Source organism: Lontra canadensis, unplaced genomic scaffold (assembly GCF_010015895.1).
Source record: "Lontra canadensis isolate GAN:19392208 unplaced genomic scaffold, GSC_riverotter_1.0 scaffold49, whole genome shotgun sequence".
NCBI lineage: Eukaryota > Metazoa > Chordata > Mammalia > Carnivora > Mustelidae > Lontra > Lontra canadensis.
Genome location: NW_022631043.1, coordinates 9,448,011 through 9,469,852, shown reverse-complemented (window position 1 = coordinate 9,469,852; position 21,842 = coordinate 9,448,011). Strand labels below are relative to the sequence as shown.

The 21,842-nt window shown below is 45.4% G+C and overlaps 1 protein-coding gene across 5 annotated transcripts in view; it reads right to left on the bottom strand.

Annotated features, from left to right (window-relative positions):
• ASAP1 (ArfGAP with SH3 domain, ankyrin repeat and PH domain 1) overlaps window positions 1-21,842 on the bottom strand; it is a 348,495-nt gene that overhangs the window by 204,853 nt on the left and 121,800 nt on the right. The gene's annotated exons all lie outside the window — the stretch shown is intronic.

The window sequence follows — 21,842 nt, the reverse complement described above, 5'->3', positions numbered from 1 at the left end:
AGAAGATTTCTGACATCTCAATATGGAAGCATTAGCTGATTCAAAACAAAACCAAAAACAAACAAACAAACAAACAAAAACAAAGCAAGCTCTGAATTTGGAGTTTTAAGACTTGGGTCCAAAGAGGACGACAGCATTTCGCTGTGTGACTTCAGGCATGTGACATCATCTCTCTGTGCTTCACTTTTATTACCCATAAAGCAGAGATGAGACAGTCACAGGATGGCTGTGGGATCAGAGGAGAGAATGTACACAGCAATGGTTTTTAACTCTAATGCACTACTGCTTGCACCAGCAATCATGCCACCTTCAGGCAGTCAGCAGCTCGGTCTGTAATTCCGTTGCTCACAATACTTGGCAAGTACTAGAAAGTGAGGAAAAGCCGCCCTAATGGGCAGCACTGCTCAACAAGTGACGATGACTACGACAACATCCTTGTCCCTGGAGTCAGCATCTACAGGATGGCCTCTCCTTCTCCCATGTTTGCTTCCCGCACTGCACACAAACACCTGGGGATCTTGTTAAACTCCAGATCTGATGCAACAGGTCTAGGGTGGAGACCAGCATTTCTAAGAAGCAACCAGGTGATGTGGATGCCAGCAGTCCCCAGACCCCACAGTGAGTAAAAGAAACTGAGGGATTCACTAAGACCCTTTCGAACCACGAGCGGCTGCCCCGCCAGGAAGGGGCCTCACCTGAGGCAGCTTCCAGTATCCATCCCCTGGGCCTCAGCAAACCACCATTTCTTGAAACCAAACGGCCTCACCACACACATTAGATTATCCTTCAGTCACAGAGCAGGGATGCGACATTCCCTGGTCCAAGCAGCTTAGAATGACAGCTCCAGGCCCCATTCTGACAGCAAAGTCACAAGTAGAATGGACCTCCCCAGCCACGGTGTAATGAACCACAGAGCTGGGGAGGGATTTCAAAATCAGCTCTGTGCTCCATAAGCTCAGAAGTCACCGTGGGACCACCACTCACCGCTGAGTCACTTTCCTTGGATTAATTTGGTAAATGATCTTATCTCACAAGACTATAAAATGCCTTGGGTGTCATTCAGTAAATGTTGGTGAGGCACTTTGTTTTACGCCTTCACTTAATACACAGATATTTGAGCACCTAGTGTTGTGCCCAACAAAGGAGGCCGTAGGCATTTAACACACCCAAGGCATTTTATAGGCTAAAAATTCAAGTGCTGCCTTGGGTGAGGCCCCTTCCTGACACTTAGGCCTTTGCGAGGCACATGCATGGTGCACTAAGTGTCAAGGGAAGCAATGCTGAGTGGCATGTGGCCACCTCCCCATGAGCACGACGGGAACCCCTCCGTGAGTGCCGGGCTCTCTGCTAATACTTTGGGTCAGGATCTCACTTCTCCATCCCGTAACACATATTAACATCCGCGTGTCGTAGATGAGGAAATTGGACAACACAAGCAACACTCTGTGTGAGGAAATGTCAGTTGCTGTTAGAAGTGACTCTTCTCTCAATCAACTACAGAGGGTTTTTCTACCCAATATCCGAAACGAACTGCCTTTGTCCACTGTAAAGACTTCTGGGAGTTGGATCTATTTTCATAGTATGAGTGTGCAGCACCCGGTGACAGGTTCCTGAACCAGAGTGAAAACAGGAAGCATAGAAGCAGCCGTTCCCCTGGTGCCCTAGTCATGTCCCCTGCATCCCAGGAAGCCCACCTTCTTAAGCCACCCAGCCCTTTCCCATGATATGGTCATTACAGGAGCAGGACAGGGCCGGGTTTGAAACCCAAACCCACCATGGATCAGGTGCGCCTTCGCCTTGGGGACAGCGACAGTGCCTTCCTGAGACTGTTGGAGAGAGTCCACGAGACAATGCGTTCAACGTGACCTAAGTGTCCAGTGCATAGTGGCCTTCCTGCAGACCCAGGCTCTCTGATCTCCTACCAGGGCCACTGTTTTGCTCCCTGTGTGGGGTGGGGAACAGGGGAGGGTCAAGAGTCACATGTCCCCACCCGGCCCATGAGAGCAGAGAACCACTAAAAAACAAGTCAAGCCAGCAGAAGGCCAACTCTAGCAGCCACTGAAAGTCACGGTCCAATTACTGAGGCAAATGAAAGTGACGCTTTGGTTTAACTTGGAAGAGAATGGAAGCCATTAAAAAGATGAAGAGATGCCTTCTTTTTAAAATTAGCATATCTGGAAGTCAAGAAGATGAACAAAGCCAATCTCCGGAATGTGGATAGAGCCTAGCATAGAGCAGAGAGGGGAATAATAAAGATGTCCTACATTTTCTCCCAGGATTTAAAGCCCTGGTGTGAACTCATTTTTCTGCAAACACTGTACTAGAGTGATTACCCAGGAACTACCGTGGAAAAAGCAGTGGTTCCTGAATCACACAGAGCTGGATTCTGTAAAGTTCTGACACTTACTAGTAGTGGGACCCTAGGCAAGCTCCATAAATACCCTTAGTAGCTGCACAGTTCTTACCTATAAAACAGGAATAACAATGCTTACCCCAGAGCTACTGTGAGGTTTAACTGAGATAATGTATACAAAACATCCAGCAGAAAGTAAGCGCAAAATGAATGGAGCTGTTAATGACCTGTGCCCAGACCCTGGAAGGCCTGAGCTGGGAGCAGGCAGGCTTTTGTAACAAGCTGCAAACTGGCTGATGGGTGTGAGGTAGCCTTGACTCGGGGCTACAGTCTGTGCTGCCACTGGCCCCCAGAATGGTTCCTAAAATATCATGAAGCTGTGGCACAAGAAGATTTGTAATCGTTTGTCCTTAACTAGGTTTCACAGACACTTCAGGAACCGTTTTGGAGCAGGCCCCGACTGTGCTACATTACAAAGTGAAATATATTAAGTTTAGGTGCTGGGCTATATTAAACAGAAAAAATTTTTTCTTTTATCAGTCCCATCCTTGCTCCCAAAGCCCTTCCTTTTAGTTCCCCAAATACCACCCATCAAAGAGACCGCTGGATTTTCCTGTAATGAGCCAAAGGGCCACCATGCTCACCTCTGAAACCCCAGCCCAGGGCTTTCCCAGGAGCTGGTCCGACTTAAATGCCTCAACTCATCTCTTCTCAGAAGAAACCACAGACCTATGGAAACCCAGCCTTCTTTTCTGGATGCAGTCTTGCTCAGGGTACTGATTTCTCAGAGGGTCAGACTTCCCACTCTGAGGATGTCACTTCCCACAGGCGGAGGCTTATCTGATCGAACACCAGATAAAGGTGATGTTTGCCTCTGGATGCTTCCCTGTAGCAAAACAGGTTCTCAGTTCACTGACATCTGCCTTTAGTGCCATGAAAACCTTCCTCAACAGCCATGTGCTCACTCCAGGGCTGGGAAATGGTCAGAAGGCTCACCTGCATTAAATAAATTGTTCTTTCCACCTTCACTTTCTTCTTTTCTTTTCCTAAACCCATGTTGTTACCCGCTGAGCAGAAGCTGGAAAATGATGGCTCATTACATTTCCCTGTTCAAATATTAACCTCCTGCCACTCTCCAATCCTGCATCTGCGAAGGGAGCCTTTGTACCACCTTGCCCTTTCTTTGTAATCATTCCTGTGTTTCTTCAGAGGACAAGGGGACTACACAAGAAGTTTCAAAGAAAAAAAATCAGCTAGCTTCCAAAGCAGGGAACACTTGTCCCCACATATGTTCTATCTGTTCTCCTACTTCAGGCACTTGTCCCAAAGGCTGAAGACTGTCACTGCCACTGGTTCTGTTTCCAGAGTCTGGTGGCTTTCACGGTTAATTGACATGGTTCAGGGAGAGTAAGAGAGGCAAGAATTTATAATCTGTCACTTAGAAAGGTAGAAACAAAGATCCCATACTCCTGAACTCTTATCAAGAAATCGATACAGGACAATTGGTGGTCAGTAGCTATGTGATGGTTAAATCTATGGTTTGGCAAACTGTAATAAAGGGACAGAGAACAATAATCTAGTATAAACACAGTCACATTTATTGGGCATCAGCTAAGTGCCAGGCACTGTACTGTATTTCTGAATATAGATTTTTTTTTAAAAGATTTTATTTATTTGAGAGAGTGTGCAAGCATGAGCTGGGGGGGGGCAGGGGGACAAGCAGACTCCCCATGGAGCAGGGAGCCTGATGTGGGGCTCAATTCCAAGACCCGAGATGGAGATCATGACCTGAGACAAAGTGAGATGCTTAATCGACTGAGCCACGCAGGCGTCCCAACATATATTATCTTTTTAAATCTGTAGTTGGACTGCCCCTATTTCACTGATGAGAAACTTGCTTAGTGGGCAGGTAGCAGAGCTGGGACTCACACACAGTCTGATTCCCAAGCCCACACTCCTGGCTGCCAGGCTGCAAAGAACAGAAATGTGGCAAGACCACACTCACCACAATGAAGCCCTAAAGAAGCCTCCAGAGTGCTTCCGATCCCTGCCACACACCAAGTGGCTCAAGAAAGGGGAATCCAGGATCTGAGTTCACTGTTGTCAGAGATGAAGAAAACAAGGAGTAAAAAAAAAGTGACAGGACAAGCAGAGGTAGGAGAGAACACACTATCACTTTAGGAGAAGCCCAGGGCCTTAGAAGAAGAGCATACCCAAGACCCGCCTTGATTTACTGACCTGCCACACATCTTCAGAGCGGTCCAATGCAGCTGAGAAGGAGTGAGAGACGCAGAATGAACAGAGTAATACACCTGTGAGTTCAAACAGTCCGAGAATCTGTTGTCTGGCCCAAAGAGGCACCTAACTGGGAGCTGAAACATCTGGTTCCAGTCCTAATTCTTGGAGAGGGTCTGAGCAAGTCATTTCCCTTCTCTGGGCCATCAAGCATTCACTGCTAAAATATGGAGGCCTGGCTAGGATGAACCTTAAGGAATCATTCCGCTCTAACCTTCTGGACTCCAGGGTTCTAGAGAGATGACAAAGAGGAAGCTAATGATCAAGGACAATGAACAACCAATCCCATGCTTTAGCCCAAGGATCTGGAAACCCAGAAGGGGACAGGAAACCTGTATCCACAAAGAGGTATTGTCATGAGCCAAAGGGCCACCAGATAAAGGTGATGTTTTCTCATGTGCATCTTCTTCTCAAAGTGATGTGGGACACAGATGGAGACCTGAGGTAACAGGTGGGCCGGAGAAGCCCTCATGTTCAGGGGCCAGCATTAACTGTGTCCCCAGAGAGCAGTGCTGGATTCAATACTAACCGTCCTTTCTCCGGCCTCCTCCTGCCATTTCCTCTCCTGCACTAGGCCCCCAACGGCTCTTGCTGGGTCGTCTTTATCAGTCCACAAACTCTGGTCACCTTCATTTATTCTTGTCCTTTCCAGTCCATTCTCCATACTGCAGTGGGAGAGAGAGGTCCTTCCTAAAGGCAAATCACGCCAATCCCTGGCTGCAAACCCTAAAAGCTTTCTGCTGCTCTCAGACTAATGCCCTGCTGTCTTTCCAGCCTCAATCCCATGCTCCCTCCCCAACATGCTCCAGATACGGTTTCTCAAAACTGGTAGGTTCTCCCCCACCTCCATTCTTTGGGTCCTAGCTGAGGTGTCACTTCCTCTGGAAATCCTGTGACCTAGTAGCTCAGGTGCCCCTCTGCCGGGGACGCCCAACCCTCTCCCCATGCACATCACCATAAATTCCTGTTTACTTGTCTGTGTCCCCTACCAGACATGGGTGTTAGGGAGGCAGAAACCATGTGTCACATACTCTACTGCGCCTGAGCACCTAGCGCAGTGCCTGGCCCGTGCTATTAACTTCAGAAACAGACGAAGATCTTTAGGATGAAACAAATGGCCTCATAACTGAGAGGGCTATCAAAGCTGGGGACAGAGGGTAAGCTAAACTAAAGATTAAAGGAGAGACTGAGAAGGGGCTGGGTGGGCTGGGTGCCCACTAGGGTGTGTTTGTGCCTCTGTGTGTCTGGACAGTGGCAACAGGAGAGGCTGTGAACCCTTCAAAGACAAAAGCTATGCACTGTGCTGTGCTCAGATGAGTCTGCGCTCCATGCCGTGGAGCCCAGGGACACTGGGAAACTGGATGGTTGTCTCTCCAACATTTGGAGGCCCTGGCAATGACAACCCTGCTTTAGCACAGCCTGTATGCATGGGGACTGATGATGTAAAAGTAGGTCACCAATAATCTCAGCAGAGCTAGTAACCAGACCTCACTCTCGAGTGTGCTGCCCACTGTGCTGTGCGCCAGCACTGTCCGCTGTCACCCCACCGCCACCCCTCCTGAAGGATGAAGACCCAGACAGAACGCTTGCTGAACACCATCAGATATGGGCTTGGTCATTACACTACTGAAGTGCACAGTGCTGTCACTCCCCCTAAGTTGTGACAAGACAGAAAGGCAGACCAAGTGTTGCAGTTCTACAGTGGGGGGGAAACAAAGGGATAAGGGTTTAAAGAGATGGTAATCCAGAGGATGGAAATGCAGCAGGACCTTTCCAGAACAGAGTTAAGTAAGTTCGAAACCAGAAGGAACAACAGCAGCAGCAGCCGCAGCAGCAAAAGCAGTTCAGAGAACAAATTCCTATTAAAAAAACGCGTTTAAAAACACTGCATTTCAAGATCAGAAATAACGTGCTTCAGAGAAACAAACGCTGTAAACGGGCTAGGTAGTTTTTCATATGAACCTCTGCAGTGGAAAAGAAAGCCACTAAAGGGTAGGGCGGAGTGTGAAATGAACTACATGTGCAGGAGACGGAAGGTAATTAAATGAGGAGTCAGGCAGTTCCCTGAAAAACAATTTAGCCAACACAGGGAATGAGAAATAAACAAGCTATAACACAGTTTTGTGGCCAAATAAGAAGAAAAAGAACAATTCTCTCTTCTTCTCTATCTTTCACACACACACACACACACACACACACACACACACACACACACTGCAAAGTCTATACACAAGAGTTAGAAGTTCCCAGAATTTCCCACTGATCAGGTCGTGAAACTGCATGTGCCTTTCAAAAGCCTTTACTAAATGCAGGAGTTTAAAGTCAAACCAAGTTATGATATCTACATGAATTCACCCTCTGGTATGTTTCTCCTTTTAAGGAAAGGATAACATCTTTACATTACCCCCATTTCCTGGTTTTCAGACGGTAAATGCCTTGCGTGGCTGGCACAACCATACTGCTGACGTTCTCAGTGTGGACAGCAAGGCGGGACCACCGGAGGCCACCCAGGCCCTCCCCTAAATTTCCGATTTAGTTGGTCTGGGGTGCAGCCTGGGATTTTTAGCAGTTTCCAGCATGGTTCTAATGTGCACACACGGTAGAGAACCACAGTCACCCCATTTCTCAAACTAGTTTGGCAAGTTCTCAATTTCTAGAATAGGTAATTAAGTTGAGGCACCTTGAACTTGACCATTCCATCAGAAAACCTTTGATTTCTGTAAAGAAGACATCTTTTCCTGCTTCATGCATCCCCTTTTAAAACAACTGGATTCTTCAAATAAAAGCCCACCACTCCGCTGGCCCCCTTGGCCAAGATGGGGAAGGACAGACACCATCCAGCCCTTTTACCTCTGGTTCAGGCCATGTTCCAGCAGAACAGCATCTGTCAGAGAGTGATGGCTCAGCTCTAGGAAGGGGGCTGCATGCAATTAAGGACTGACAGGGTCCCTCCCCCACCTTGCCATCCTGTGCCTGTAGAGCACACATTGTTATCACTAAATCAAAACCCTGTCTGACAAAGCTATAATGGGGGTTCTTGGTAGAGAAATTCATTCCCTATGATGCATTTGAGGAGATGATGCCAAAAAGCCCATTAGTTTGGATGAGCGTGTGGGGACCAGCATAAACACAGGACATGACAAGAAATAGTACCTTATATTTTATCCAGACTATTCTAATGATAAGTGGCTTGTATAACTAATTAGGCTACCCTCCTCCACCTTCTAACCATGAAATGACATGTACCAATGCTTACTCTTGGAGAAAACCTCATTCTTTCAATAAGTATAATGAACATGGTGGCTTCCTTTATTATACCCACAAACAAAAGAGTGTGTTCTGCAAAACATTCCTATATAACTCTAAAAAAACTCTACAAAAAATTCCTATATGACTCTAACCCGTGTACACTGCTGTTCTTTCCCTGTTATCTGGTAGCATTTTATACACATTTCCATAATTAAACAGAGATGAGTATGAATTGTGATCTAGAATGACATTCTAAGGAGGCAAGGACTTTTGTGTGTTCACAGCTGTAGCCTGAGCTCCTAGACAGTGCCCAGCGGAGAGCTGGCACTCAACAGTTGCTGAGCGAATGACAAGCATCTGCTACACTGAATGGTCAAGGCTATTTACGTGGGTCTGTCCCAGGCAGGAGCACAGGTACAATGGTTTCTTCTTGCTCTGTTTCTTTGTTTATTCAGTGAAATCTGTATCACATGTTCACTATGAAAAAATGAGGATAAAATTTTCAGAAGCAGAATGACCGGGTGACACACGTAATGACAAGATTGCAAACTCCATGAAGGCAGAGATTCCCCAACACCCGGAGCCCAGGGCCTGCTACTAGGTAGATACTCCAGAACTTACTTGTAATACTTATCTCCAGGAGTGGACAATCCAAAAGGAGTGAAAGGCACGTAAACAAAGAATCCCGCCACGGCTCCCGTCTCACGTACACATAACATGTGCACGCACGCACAGACTGATGCTCACACATCACACAGTTTGTACAAAGACTTGAAAAACCACATCCAGCTTTTCACCTTAACCAATAAAAAGGCACTGTACCAACCTCATATTTAAGAAATTTTACTACAGATTACATAAACATAAGGGAAACCAGCCTGAGTTGCTAAAAACCAAACAATCAAATATTTCATGGGATGTGTGTTTGTGTAATGTCTTGGAGGTAAGCAGGGCGGGGTGGAGGACATTCATTTTTCCCAGATCCAGAAGATGGGCCATTATGAACAGCTATCCCCATGGCTGAAAGAGATGAGAGAGAAATGCTAAAAATGAATAGGCAAAAATCCCAAACAAATAAAATTGCTGGCTTTTAAACCAATACTGCCAGCTGTTCTTCACAGCAAACAGGAAGAACAGATCGGGAGGGCAGGCCTCTGATGGTCCCTGAAAAAGAACAACCAACTTCTTTATCCAGATCAGCTGCCGTGAACCAGGGAACTGGATTCACAGCCACAGGAGGACAGCCAGAGATGGCGGCCAAGCCCTGAGACAGACACCAACCAGAGTGCAGGGGGGATGGACTCCCAAAGTTTTACCACTTCATTAAGTAAATGGCTCTCTCAAGAAAACAGGTTTTGGTTCTGGGACTCAGAAGAGCTAGATCATCAGTATCTTCACCATCTGGGGTAGCCACATCGAAGGGGAGAAGACAACGAAGAAAGAAGGAACTGGAAGGCAACTAGACTGAAAGTTCCCTGAAGACCATGGCTTCTTCGTCTTTGCTGCTTCTGCAACACTAAGTCGCCAAGCATGTACTCAAAGAACTTCCACTGCACTGAAGCAAGAAGATTACAAGACATTTATGTCACCAAGCGGGGGAAAAAAAGAAGATCATTGTGGTTAAAAACAAAATAATCCATAAGTAATGCAGAGGGAAAGACCAGAATAACACCAAGGGTGGGGGCGGGCAAGTGTCATACTTGGGAGCAGAGACTGAAGCTGTGGGTCTGGATCCTGGCTTCGGCCGTTTACTGGCAGAATGACCAGAGGCATGCTACCAACATCTCCTAGCCTGTTTCTCTTCTTCCACAAAATGGGACTAACATCGCTGGGAATGCTGTAGGGCTGAGGTTCTCAAACTACGCCCCAGCATAGCAAAACGCAGTGTGTGATTAACATACTCCGTCTTGCCCGATTCAGGATGTATTTTGAACAGCACTTCTCCACCTCTGCGCTACTGACATTCTGAGTTGGGTAATTCTTTGCTGTGGGGGTGTCCTGTGGGGGTGTATTGGAGGGTGCTCCCTGGCTTCTTTCAAGGAGGTAACAATCAAAACCATCTCCAGAGAAGCAACCAAGACGTCCTTCTTCAGGAGGATGGACGGACACACGGTGGTCCATCCAGACAATGAAGCATTATTCAGTGCTGAAAAGACCCGAGCTAGCAAGCCAGAGAGGCCATGGAGGAGCCTTACATGCGTACTGCTAAGTGAAAGAGGCCAGTCCAACAAGGCTGCATACTGTGCCATCTGAGCACATGCCATTCTGAGACAAGCAAAACTATGGAAACAGGAAAAAGATCAGTGGTTCCCAGGGGCTGGGAAGGAGAGGAAGGATCAATGGTGGAGCACATGGGGACTTTGAGGGCAGTAAAACTATTGTATATAATACAGTAATACTGGATACGTATAATACATTTATCAGAACCCGGAGAACATGAAATACAAAGAGTGAACTCTAATGCAAACTATGGACTTTGGTTAATAATAATGTATTAATGTGGGCTCCTTACCTGAAATAAAATGTACGACACTAAGCAAAATGTTAATGATAGGGTGAAACCGGGGCAGAGGGTAGGTGAGAGAGTATATAGAGCTCTGTACTATCAGCTCAAGTTTTCTATAAACCTGAAGATGTTTAAAAAACAAAACAAAACAAAACAAAAAACCTATTAATTAAAAAAAAAAAAAAAAGCTTATGGGCAAGGAAAAAAAAGAAAACCACCTTCAGACATTGCTGAATGCCCCTGGGTAGGAGGCGGGGGCAAAATCACCTTCATACCCATTAAGAACTACTGATTTAGGATATGGTCCCCCTTTTTGCTAAGGCAATGATTCTTAGGACTTATGGTAAAACATCTTTTATGGTGTTCAGGAAAAAAAATACCTTACACTATTACTCCTCTGCTCCAGTTTTTTTTTTTTTTTTTTAAGATTTTATTTATTTGACAGAGAGAGATCACAAGTAGGCAGAGAGGCAGGCAGAGAGAGAAGGGGAAGCAGGCTCCCTGATGAGCAGAGAGCCCAATGCGGGGCTCGATCCCAGGACCCTGAGATCATGACCTGAGCCGAAGGCAGAGGCTTTAACCCACTGAGCCACCCAGGCGCCCCTCTGCTCCAGTTCTAAGTAGACACAAATATCTAAGCCCCAGAGGAAAAGTCATATTTGAAAATCTGACCCCTTTACCCTAAAAAGGAGTATCACTCCCCTCGATTACTTCTCTAAATCTGCTCTTGGTCTAATATTACTACTACTTATAATGCTAACAGAGGAGATGAATAAAGATAAAAACAATTTTAATCTATGACTCTAATCATGTCCAACAGTCTCACCTAACGACGGGGCAGGGCCAAAGCAACGTTCACAATTCAGCCCTTCTGAAGCACCAAGTGCAATTTATAGTTAGACAACCGATGGTCTTGAAAGCACCTGCCCACCTCAGTGGTTGTAACCCACAATCTTGGTTTTTTTCTCCATCTTATTCAAATGCCTGCATATGTCTTCAGGTCAACAGAGGAGGTATACGGTCAACAGGATGGCAACTTCACCGAACTGCTCGACAGTCTCCTAACCCAGCTCCCTCCTCCACCCTGTACTCATAGACTCTTCCACAGTAGCCAGAGGGACCCCTTTTAAAGGAAAGTCAATTCAGGTTGTCTTGTTCTACTCAAAATCCTCCAAAGGCTCTCCTATTCATTCAGAGTAAAAGCCAAAGTTCTTACCATGGCCACAGGGACCCCTTTCCCAAACTCTCCTTCCATCTTTTTCCTCGGCCACATGACCTCCTCCCTACTTCTGGAACATGCCAGGCATGCTCCTGATTAGCTCTGCACTGCCCTGACCTCATATCTACGCAGCTAACTCAGTGTCTGATCTTGAAGTCTACCCTCAAGGCTCCTCAGTGTCTGATCTTGAAGTCTACCCTCAAGGCTCCTGCACCTCTCTTCGTCTTTCTTCCTAGCACTGATCACCGCCTAACAAACTGTGTATCTGCTTCTCTCTTGACTGTCTGCCCCTTCTAGGAAGTAAGTGTGATGAGTGCACTCCTTGCTCTGTTTTTCACTGCTTTATACATAGTGCTTAAAAAATCCCTGCTGCACTGTAGGCATTTACTAATGATGGATTTCATTCATTCTTATAATCAATCACCCCCCATTTTATTAGTGAAGAAACTAAAGATCAGACAGGTGACACTAGCCTCAAGTCCCAATTAGCAAGTGATTTGTGGATTAAGCAACTCTCAAACGCCATGATTCAAACAGACTTCTCTATGAGCACTGCCCCGGACCTCACGACAGGCTAAAAGAGAGCTATCGGAAGGATCTGTACCAAGAGCTTCCCATCCAGCAGCCTCTCTGCAGCTATCCCAATGCACTTTATTAGCTATCTGGGTTCTTCGTATTCACAGAGGTCTCCTTTGGCATATTCATCACTTCTCTCCAGACAACAGTCCCACAATGTCCTTCGCTTACAGTCCTGTCATCATTGGGGAAGAAGCTATGACTTGTCATGATTAAGCGGACTCTGAGGTTAGAAAGACCTGGTTCTAAGTTCCATTCAGCCACTGACTGGTTGATTACGAAACCTTCAGATTTAACTCCCTAAAGCCTTGGGTTCCTCACCTGAAAAACAGCCCTGTGGGGCTCTTGGGAGGAGTCCAGAGTTAGGTACAGAAGGCCTCCGTACTGCAGGGAATCCAGCAAAGAGCAAGCACTCCCTACCGATTAGTTTTTATAGTAAGTATTATTACCTAGCAAGTCATTCATTCATTCAGTTACATTCTGTTTATGCAAGTCACTGTAAGTGTGCCTCTTCTAAGTGACTCCCCTTCCACCAGTCATTTGGATAATGACTTCTTTTTTAATGCCCCTCTCCCCACATTGACAATCCCTTTAGTCTTTGATAAATGTCTTTTTTTTTTTTTTTAAGCCACAAAATCAATTCAGAAACAAAGAGAAAACCGTATCCATTGTCATTAGTACAAAGCCCCCTGAGGGTTCACATGATCAATGGGTCAAAGGTCCTAGCGGGAGCTGGTCCTTCATCTCCTTTTAGACTTTTTACAGGAGAGACTTAGAGGCCAATAACCTTAGGGCACAAGGAGGAACAAACCCAGCTCTTAGCGCAAGATTAGATTAGCAGATGTAAAGATGAAAGGGATGGAGCTGGAAAGCTATCTCAGACATATATTTAGGATACGCTGGTGAAGTAAATTCTAATGAACCACATAAATCTGTTAGTACTCATAATGTACCAACTAGCATTTATGTTTATTTATATTCTCCATCTTGATGCTTTATTTCTATGGTGCTTTTCCTCTCAGGACAGTGACACCAGAGTGCAACAGAACTAGAAACCTGGAGTTCACTATGCCCAACCACCCTGGTGCAAAGCCTCTGACGAGATGCTCCCTTGCCTGCAGCTCTGGTGGCCTGTCCTTGGAACTCCCTGATGCACAGTGCATGCTTCAGTATGTGTTTGCTGAAGGATGAAGTACTAAAAATTCGATTATCTATCTGCATGTAGGTTGCATGGTATGAGTTAAAATTTCAAGCTCCAACTGGTTCCTTTCCTTTGACTACCTGTGACTGCTACCTCGTTGCGCATACTTACTCCTTGTTAGCTGATATGTACTGAGGGAGTTGAAATTACTTTTTATTTCTGTCAAAAACACAGCGTATGTGTTGAGAAACTGTATCTACTGCAGAAAAGACCACAAAAAATTACCTCTGAATTCTCCATATTTGGGATTTTCTTTCTCCCTTTCTTCTCTGATGCTAATGGAAATAAATCTGACTCCATCATATAGTTTTATCAAAAGATCTTGCACTTGACGGGACGCCTGGGTGGCTCAGTGGGTGAAGCCTCTGCCTTCGACTAAGGTCATAATCTCAGAGTCCTGGGCTCCAGCCCCACATCTGGCTCTCTGCTCAGCAGGGAGCCTGCTTCCTCCTCTCTTTCTCTGCCTGCCTCTCTGACTACTTGTTATCTGTCTGTCAAATAAATAAACAAAATCTTAAAAAAAAAAAAAAAAAGATCTTGCACTTGATGGGGCGCCTGGGTGGCTCAGTCCTTAAGTGTTTGCCTCCAATTTGGGGCCTGATCCCAAGGTCCTGTGATCAAAGCCCACATCGGGCTCCCCGCTTGGCGGGAAGCCCGCTTCTCCCTCTCCCACCCACCCTGCTTATGTTCCCTCTCTCGCCATGTCTGTCAAATAAATAAATAAAATCTTGAACAAACAAAAAACTTAAAAAAAAAAGAACTTGCACTTGTTGAATTTTTGCTTATGATCCATAATAATTTTTAAAAGCACATGTGTACCTCACTCTTGAAGGGGCTGAGTTATTTTTGCATGCAGACACATAGAGACATAAATGTCCTGGGGTGCCTGGATGGCTCAGCTGGTGAAGTGTCTGACTCTTGACTGTCAGGCTCTGCACTGGGCATGGAGTCTGCTTGGGATTCACTCTCCTCTCCCTCTGTACAGCCCCCCCCACACTCTCTGCTTAGGTGTGTGCTCTCTCTCTTAAAAAAAAAAGTACTACTTGATTTTATTCTTTTTGATTTATAGTTTATCCCTCAAGTCCACCCATACTTAGACTTCTCATTTTGATCATAACATGGGGTTGGTCGTCTGAGTTTGGAGTGGACAATCTATTTTTTTTTTTTTTGAGAATCTATTTTTATAATCCAATCAGAGGCCTCCCTGGTGCGGCTTCCACCTGAATCTACCGGCCCACTACTTTCACTGTGCCTGCCATAGGTCGTAGCCCCCCTTCTGGATTCTCTCTCTCTCTCTCTTTCTTTTCAGAATCACATACAAATTTGCAACCTTTAGATAAATGTTATTTCTTAAACACTCAATATATCCATTTACTCAAGAACTGTTAAACTGAGCATTTACTATGTGATAGTAAATTGGTATGAGTGCCAAAGAGTACAGCAGTGGAAAAACACAGACAAAATCTCTGTCTTCTCAGAACACATTCTAGGGGGAGACAAACAAAAGCAGAGATAAGTTTGGGTCCTGATAGCCGCTATGAAGAGAACAAACAGGATAACTCATGATGGAGCCAAGGGTGGGAGGTTTGGGGAAGCAATACTACACCGAGATACCTCTGAGGAGATTACCTTCAGCAAACATGAACTGAAGCACCTACTAGGCATCAAGGAGTTAAAAGTAGTGGGGTTATTCATTCTTGGAGTGCTTACTATTTAAAAAACAGGGCTTGTTTTTGGAGAAACCCTATTTTTAAAAAAAATTTCCAATTTTGTGGGATAGGGGGTTGAGTGAGTATTAAACGCAGGTGTCCCAGTTGCTATGAAGTGACAGAGGAAAGAACTAACCAAACCAGTCTGATGGCTGGAAGTCATAAAAAGGGCAGACTTCGGGTGACAGGGTTCTCGGACTGCCCCTCACAGCAAGGAGAACAAATCAGGTGAACACATGGATAGGTGGGCAGAAGTGCACAAACATACCCAGGATGAACTGCTGGGAAGGAGGGGAAATACGCAGACAGGTATAGGGAGGGATGGGCACTTGGCCAGGAGGGCCGTATGGGCTGTGCCAGGGGTGTGACTCTTGTCCACTCTCTATGTAGCAGAGTGGCACGGTCAGCCAGACCTACACTTGGATGCATCTGGAAACTGTAGATACCTCATTCACAACCGGGAGAGCGGGAAAACCCTCTGCAAATAAACGCTGCCTCCTAAGGAAGCAAGTCAGAACAGTTTCCCGTTCCACCAAAAGCTTCGACACTAGTCATTCGGAAGCTGTGCTGCCACCTGAACTCAGGGCCCTGGCCACAAAGATGGAAGATGCGACCACGCCAGCTTCCTAGGTTTGGCTGAACACCTCAAAGTACAGCAGTCCAGGGCGCCTCCTGACACACGTGCCAACACTAGGGCCATCCCAATGCTCACAGACAACAATGGAACAGAAGCTTTTTAAAAACTGTAATATCCCAGCTGTTCGGTTTCTACAGTGGGAGTGTCACAGTTCTGTCATCCACTTGCCGTAACGACTAGGCATACTCTCCCTATCCTTTCTTTGCCTCGGTTTCCCAAACTGCAAAATCCAACGATAGTAGTATCTGCCATAGTGGGGATTTTGGGAGAGGAATGTGGGAATGATGAAAGGATAAAATAAGTATGAAAGGACTTTATAAACTCTGATTCTCTACAAATAATAGAGAAAACTTATCATAGGCTCAACCTATAGTATTATGGAACAGAAAATTATCAGGAGGAAGTAGATTCGAGGTACTGATCAAAATTTTAAAGACTGTTTTAATGAAACAAGGCAGACTAGCCTATGCAAACAATCACTTATTTTTAATAGCATAAAACCACCTCTCAACCTCTCCTTGACCCCAAGAGTCATCAAGCAAATACTAGGACAGAGGCGGAGGAACAGTGTACAACTTCACGGTGATGGATGTGTCATGAAGTGAATTAAACCACAAAAGCAATTAAGTCATAAAAGCGGCAGTGATATAACGAGACACAAGGTTCAGAGGATCATCTGTGAAAGATTTCATTAGCTAAACCACAAAGTCCTACTGAAAAGCACACCAGCAATCTAGTTAAAATGGGTCACTTTATTTATAGATTCCATCACCAAAGCACATATTCCTTGGTTTAAAAAAAAAAACAACAAAAAACATGTCTCTGAAAACTTTCTTTGACTAGGCAGGTTCAACAAGCCTGCTTCATTCCTGTTAAAGGAAAGAAGGAAATAATCTGTTTAAATTCTGCCCGCACTCAACAGAAAATTTTCTTAATGGGCTCAATGCAGAAAGTGTCCCGGGTTCACTATACATTCGAGCTTTACTATAAATAAACAAACTTCACACATTGCCAACACAGTGTACAGATTACACTTTACTAGAGAACACACTGTACTAGTTTGGGGCTAACGACCAACTGTAGGGGGGACAGAGTTTCCTCAGGAAGGCTCCTGTTTGGGCTCATTGTGAAGGCAGCTTATCTGTCAGACACTCAGCAGGGGCCGCTACTGAAGGGGAGGAGAGTCATTCTGTGAAAATACAGACTTGGGCAGACCATCAGGAACCTGTGCAAAGGGGGCAAACTGCAGGTCTGGGGAATGAAGCACGGTCGCTAGTCAGACTACAAGGGACAAGGGCAGGACACCAAAAGCTGGCTGTGGTGATCTGAGTGCTGGGTGACTTTTAAATTCTCGTCATTATATTTTACTCTATTTTCAGCTTTTTCCCAGTGGTCATATTTTGTAAAATTAAGAAAAAAATATCTATTTAGGGGGCAATTTTGCCAAGTACGGACAATCTAAGACTCAAATAGCAATGGCCAATTCTGTCCTAGAGACAATCTCTATGAACCCTGGATTCTATCTCTTCCAAGTCTTTTTTCCATGCACATGCATTTTTTTTTTCATTTTTTAAACCATTATTTTAAAAGGGCAAAATAAGCAACATCTGTATAGATTACCTACAGTTACAGAAAGCAATGCAATCATAAGCCAAGTTAGACTGATTAAAATTCTATTTTGGGGGGATGCCTGGGTGGGCGCAGCCAGTTAAGTGTCTGATTCTTGGCTTTAGCTCAGGTCGTGTTCTCGGGGTCATGGGACTCAGCCCAGTGTTGGGCTCCACTCTCAGTGCACAGAGTCTGCTTGAGATTCTGTCTCCCTCTTCCTCTGCCCCTCCCGCTTGTGCTCTCTCTAAAATAAATAAATCTTTAAAAAGAAAAAAAAATTCCATTTTCAAATGAAAAAACAACTCCAGGGGTGCCTGGGTGGCTCAGCGGGTTAAAATCTCTGCCTTCAGCTCAGGTCATGGTTCCAGGGTCCTGGGATCAAGCCCCACATCGGGCTCTCTGCTCAGCGGGGAGCCTGCTTCCTCCTCTCTCTCTCTGCCTGCCTCTCTGCCTACTTGTGATCTTTGTCTGTCAAATAAATAAATAAAATCTTTAAAAAAATAAAAATAAAAAACAACTCCAGCTAACAATGGGAAATTTTTTAAATGGTAGTAATTTAAATATGGCCCCAAAGGATCTGCTATTATTTACAGTTCCTCTACGTGAAATGGTCTGAACTGAGCCTGGAGTATCTCTGTGCAAGTACATCCTTGTTTATTCACCTTATGACACCCTAAATGAACACCATCCACCATCAAGTTGGAAGTGATGTGTCTAGGGGAGTTGCCACCATCGTCGATCCCTGTAGCGGAGCCCCTGGACTGGGACGCTGATGGTGCCTTAGAAACAGAGCTTAAGCACGACTGAGACCAGAATGAAACCTCATCTAACGTGCTTAAACAGAATACGAGATCATGAAAAGGAGGAAAAAAAAGAAAACATTTGGAATTCTGGTTTAAAAAGCGATACTGCAAGCTGTACCAGCTCCCAGAGGAGCCGGTGAACACCCTCTGGGTGGGGACCTTTTTAGTCCTGAGGATACAAGTTGTCTTAGATGATCACAGCACACGGGGCTTCAGTCCAGATGGGCCCGCATATACATGGTTAGAGGTTTAAGGGCAGATAAAAGGGGCCTTGTAAAAGACTGGCTGCAGTTCTCACCAGTCCCTTTAAAATACATTGCTGCATTAAAGTTTCCAAGAAACCTGTACCTACAGAACACCTGGTGCAGGTCTTGGCATCTCACAGTGCCATCAGTAAGTGGAAATCGCCACCAACTACATGCCTGCGCCTGTATCTGTACGTCCCAGCCTCCCCCAAAAGCACGGGTTGCTCATGTATGAGGATGATACCACTGATCACCTCAGACCCTCTCCTCCAACTGCCTCTTTCTAGCCATGGTGGTAAAGCTTTTCCTTAGCACTGTGCTACTCCAACCACCTTCCTGGAGCCACCTGGAGCATGAGGACACACACATATCATTCGGAGTCAGGATGGAATAAATCGACTTGACTTCTCTAATCTGAACCATTTTATCACCATCAGCTTCACCTCGCTAAGCCTCAGTTTCCTCACCTACAAAGTGGAGGTAACGGCGGCACCTATTTACTTGCTGTGGACAAGTAAGGACGAGAGGAGAGCATGCAAGTCCCGAACGCTCAGCGCAGGGGCTGGCACAAAGAAAGTGCCCAAGAAAAGGCAGACGTTACTCTAGCACGGGCAGCCTTGTGAACACTGTGCTCCCCAGGGACTTAAAATCACCACGCTAGGAAAATACAGATCTGTGAATGGGATATAAACCAGGTGACCGAGTGACATACCTGCAAGAGACTGGTCTCGCTCGTCTTCCCACACGAGCGCTGCAGGGGGTCTTGCTTCTTTCACACTCTGGCCAGATGTCCCTTTCCTTGCAAGAGCACCCCCCTGGTGGGACACCCTGCCTTTCTCCCGCTCCCACACTTACTAGATCCTAGGGGAGACACAGACACCGGCAAGACAGGAGGAGACCTTAAGCACTGCAGAGCCCAACCACCTCCTTGCACCTCCCTCTTGGAGTAAGCTGCTCACTTCCTGCCCAGAGCAGGGGACTCTTCCAGTGCTGGCCCACAGACAGGAGCCAGGCTGACCAGTACAGGCTGCACCAGGATCAGAGGTGGTCTAGTTGACTTCCACTAGCCTCATTCCTTGGTCTTGTTTCAGGAACCAGCCCAGAACTTATGCAGGGGACAATTTAGTGGGCCTCCTCCAGTTCCAGCCAATGGATCACCCCTTCCTCATGGTTTGTGGGATGATTTTTCACTCTTACTGAAAAATCATGATAAAAGTAAATGTTCTAGCTTACAGCCATTTTTGTAGTTTTGATTTTTTTTACCTCTAAACTGAGTAACCATTACAAAGAACCCTGGAGCCAAAGACAAGAGAATTAACAAGGGGTGGCACGAGCTACACACTCAACCTCCCAGACGCTATTACCTTCTTTCTTGGTCAGTGTCTATGTGAGTGTGTGAATTAAATGGAGATCCAGAATGTTGGTGCAGGAAAAAGTCAGTCCCGTCTCCTAGCTCTTGTGCATGAGAAAACTACTTCAGAGAGGTTAAACAACGTACTGGAGGTCACAGAGTGGGGCCAGGACAAAAAAGTTTAAACAAGAATCAGCCCAACCCACTAGTTTTACATATGAAGAGACAGGCAAAGTGGACAAGCTTCTTTCTCTTTGCTTGGGGAGCCCCCGCCCACCCCGTGGTTAAAGACTGTTTCTGTTTTCAAAAGTTCTAAGATGCTAACACCACTGGAGCGCACTGGCTAAATAAATAAAAACCTTACCCTTCAAATGGTATGGGTCAAGTTCAGATGGCTTAAGGACCCTGACCTCTACTGCTAGACCTCTGGGGCTCTAGGTGACAGGACTTTTTCAGTCCCTGTGGAAAAGAAGATGGTTTTCTCCTGGGGAAGACTAAATAGGCGTTAATTGCTGGACACCGTCTGGGCCAGTCCAGTTTGCCACTGTATAGCATGGAGCCTTAATTCAATGTGTGATCTGGAGGAAGTCCCTTCTTCTCTCAGGACCTCAGGGACTGGGTCAGGTGAGCATTAAAGCTCCTTCCTGTAAAGACAATATTTTACTACCCTGGGAAAACAACGGTATTCACTCTAGTACAGTGACATCAGTACATCAACATCTAAGTCAAATTCTACGTGGAAATATGCCTTGGTCTTCTGCCTTTGGTTTAGATTGAATTGGTCTGTTTTTACCTTCATTTCAGAGAATATAAAGATATTAACTTGGGAGTGCCTGGATGGCTCAGTTGGTTGAGCAACTGCCTTCGGCTCGGGTCACAATCTTGGGGTCCTGGGATCGGGCCCCGTGTAGCGCTCTGTGCTCGGTGGGAAGTCTGCTTGTCCCTCTCCTTTTCACTCTGCCCCTCCCTCCTGCTCATGATTTCTCTCTCCTGCCTCCTGCTCTCTCAAATGGATAAACAGAATCTTAAAAAAAAAAAAAAAAAAAAAAAAAAAAGATATTAACTTGGTTGGTCCTGGACAGCCACACAATTGAATGAATACTGCCTAAAATGTATGCACGTGTCATTAGCCAGGAACTCAATCCGTTAAGTTCCTGATTCTTGCCATGTCCTTGTTTCCCCAAAAGCCCTATTCTGGGCATATGTGCCACGGCAACAGTTTGTAGTTCTGGAACAATGTACCCGAAATAAACTGGGAGCCACTCCAAGAAAGTAGCTATCACAGGTACAGAATACTAATATGAATCAAAAGTAAGAATAAAGCCTTCATTAATTAAATAGAAAAGCACTAACAGTAAAACTAACACAGTGGGGTAAGAACAGTACTCACCAAAAGTTAAATTATCAGATGATGCCTCTCATACTTCCTGTATTTTGTTCCTCCTGAAAAGTGCTAACCCAAATGATACATTTGATTTAAAATCTGGCTTCTCCCACACCTGAAGTGACAGGTCAATCGTAGCATCTGGGAGAGAAAGGGAGGCAATGAGAAGGAACACACCAGGCACCGTGAGCCTCTGGATATAAGTAAACCCCACCACTAAGCTGTCCTCAGGAAGGTGGTAATTTCGAAAATGGGAAACACTATAGGACAAATGAATAGTTGCTTTAACAATTAAATTAAGGAGAAAAAGGTGGGGTGGGGGAAGCAAAGGACACATCGATCTAAACAGACTGTACGGCTCACACTTGAATGCTGATTTGAACAAACCAACATTTGAGACGAAAGAAGAAATGTAAATACTAAGTGAATATTTAATGATGCTTAAGGAATTTTTAAATGTGATAATAATATTGTGGTTATTATTATTTTTTTTTTAAGATCCTGTCTTGTAGAGATATATCCTGAACTATACCATCAATGAAATAAATGATCTTTCTGGGACCTAAGGAATACTTCAGTGGGGAAGAGCCAACCCAGGAAGCTGGTGGGACAGCAACAAAGCAAGGGTGACCACAAACTGGTTGTTGCCAAAGCCCGGTGCCGCATACAGGGGGGCTCGTCATCCCCTTCTGCCTTTCCTATATTT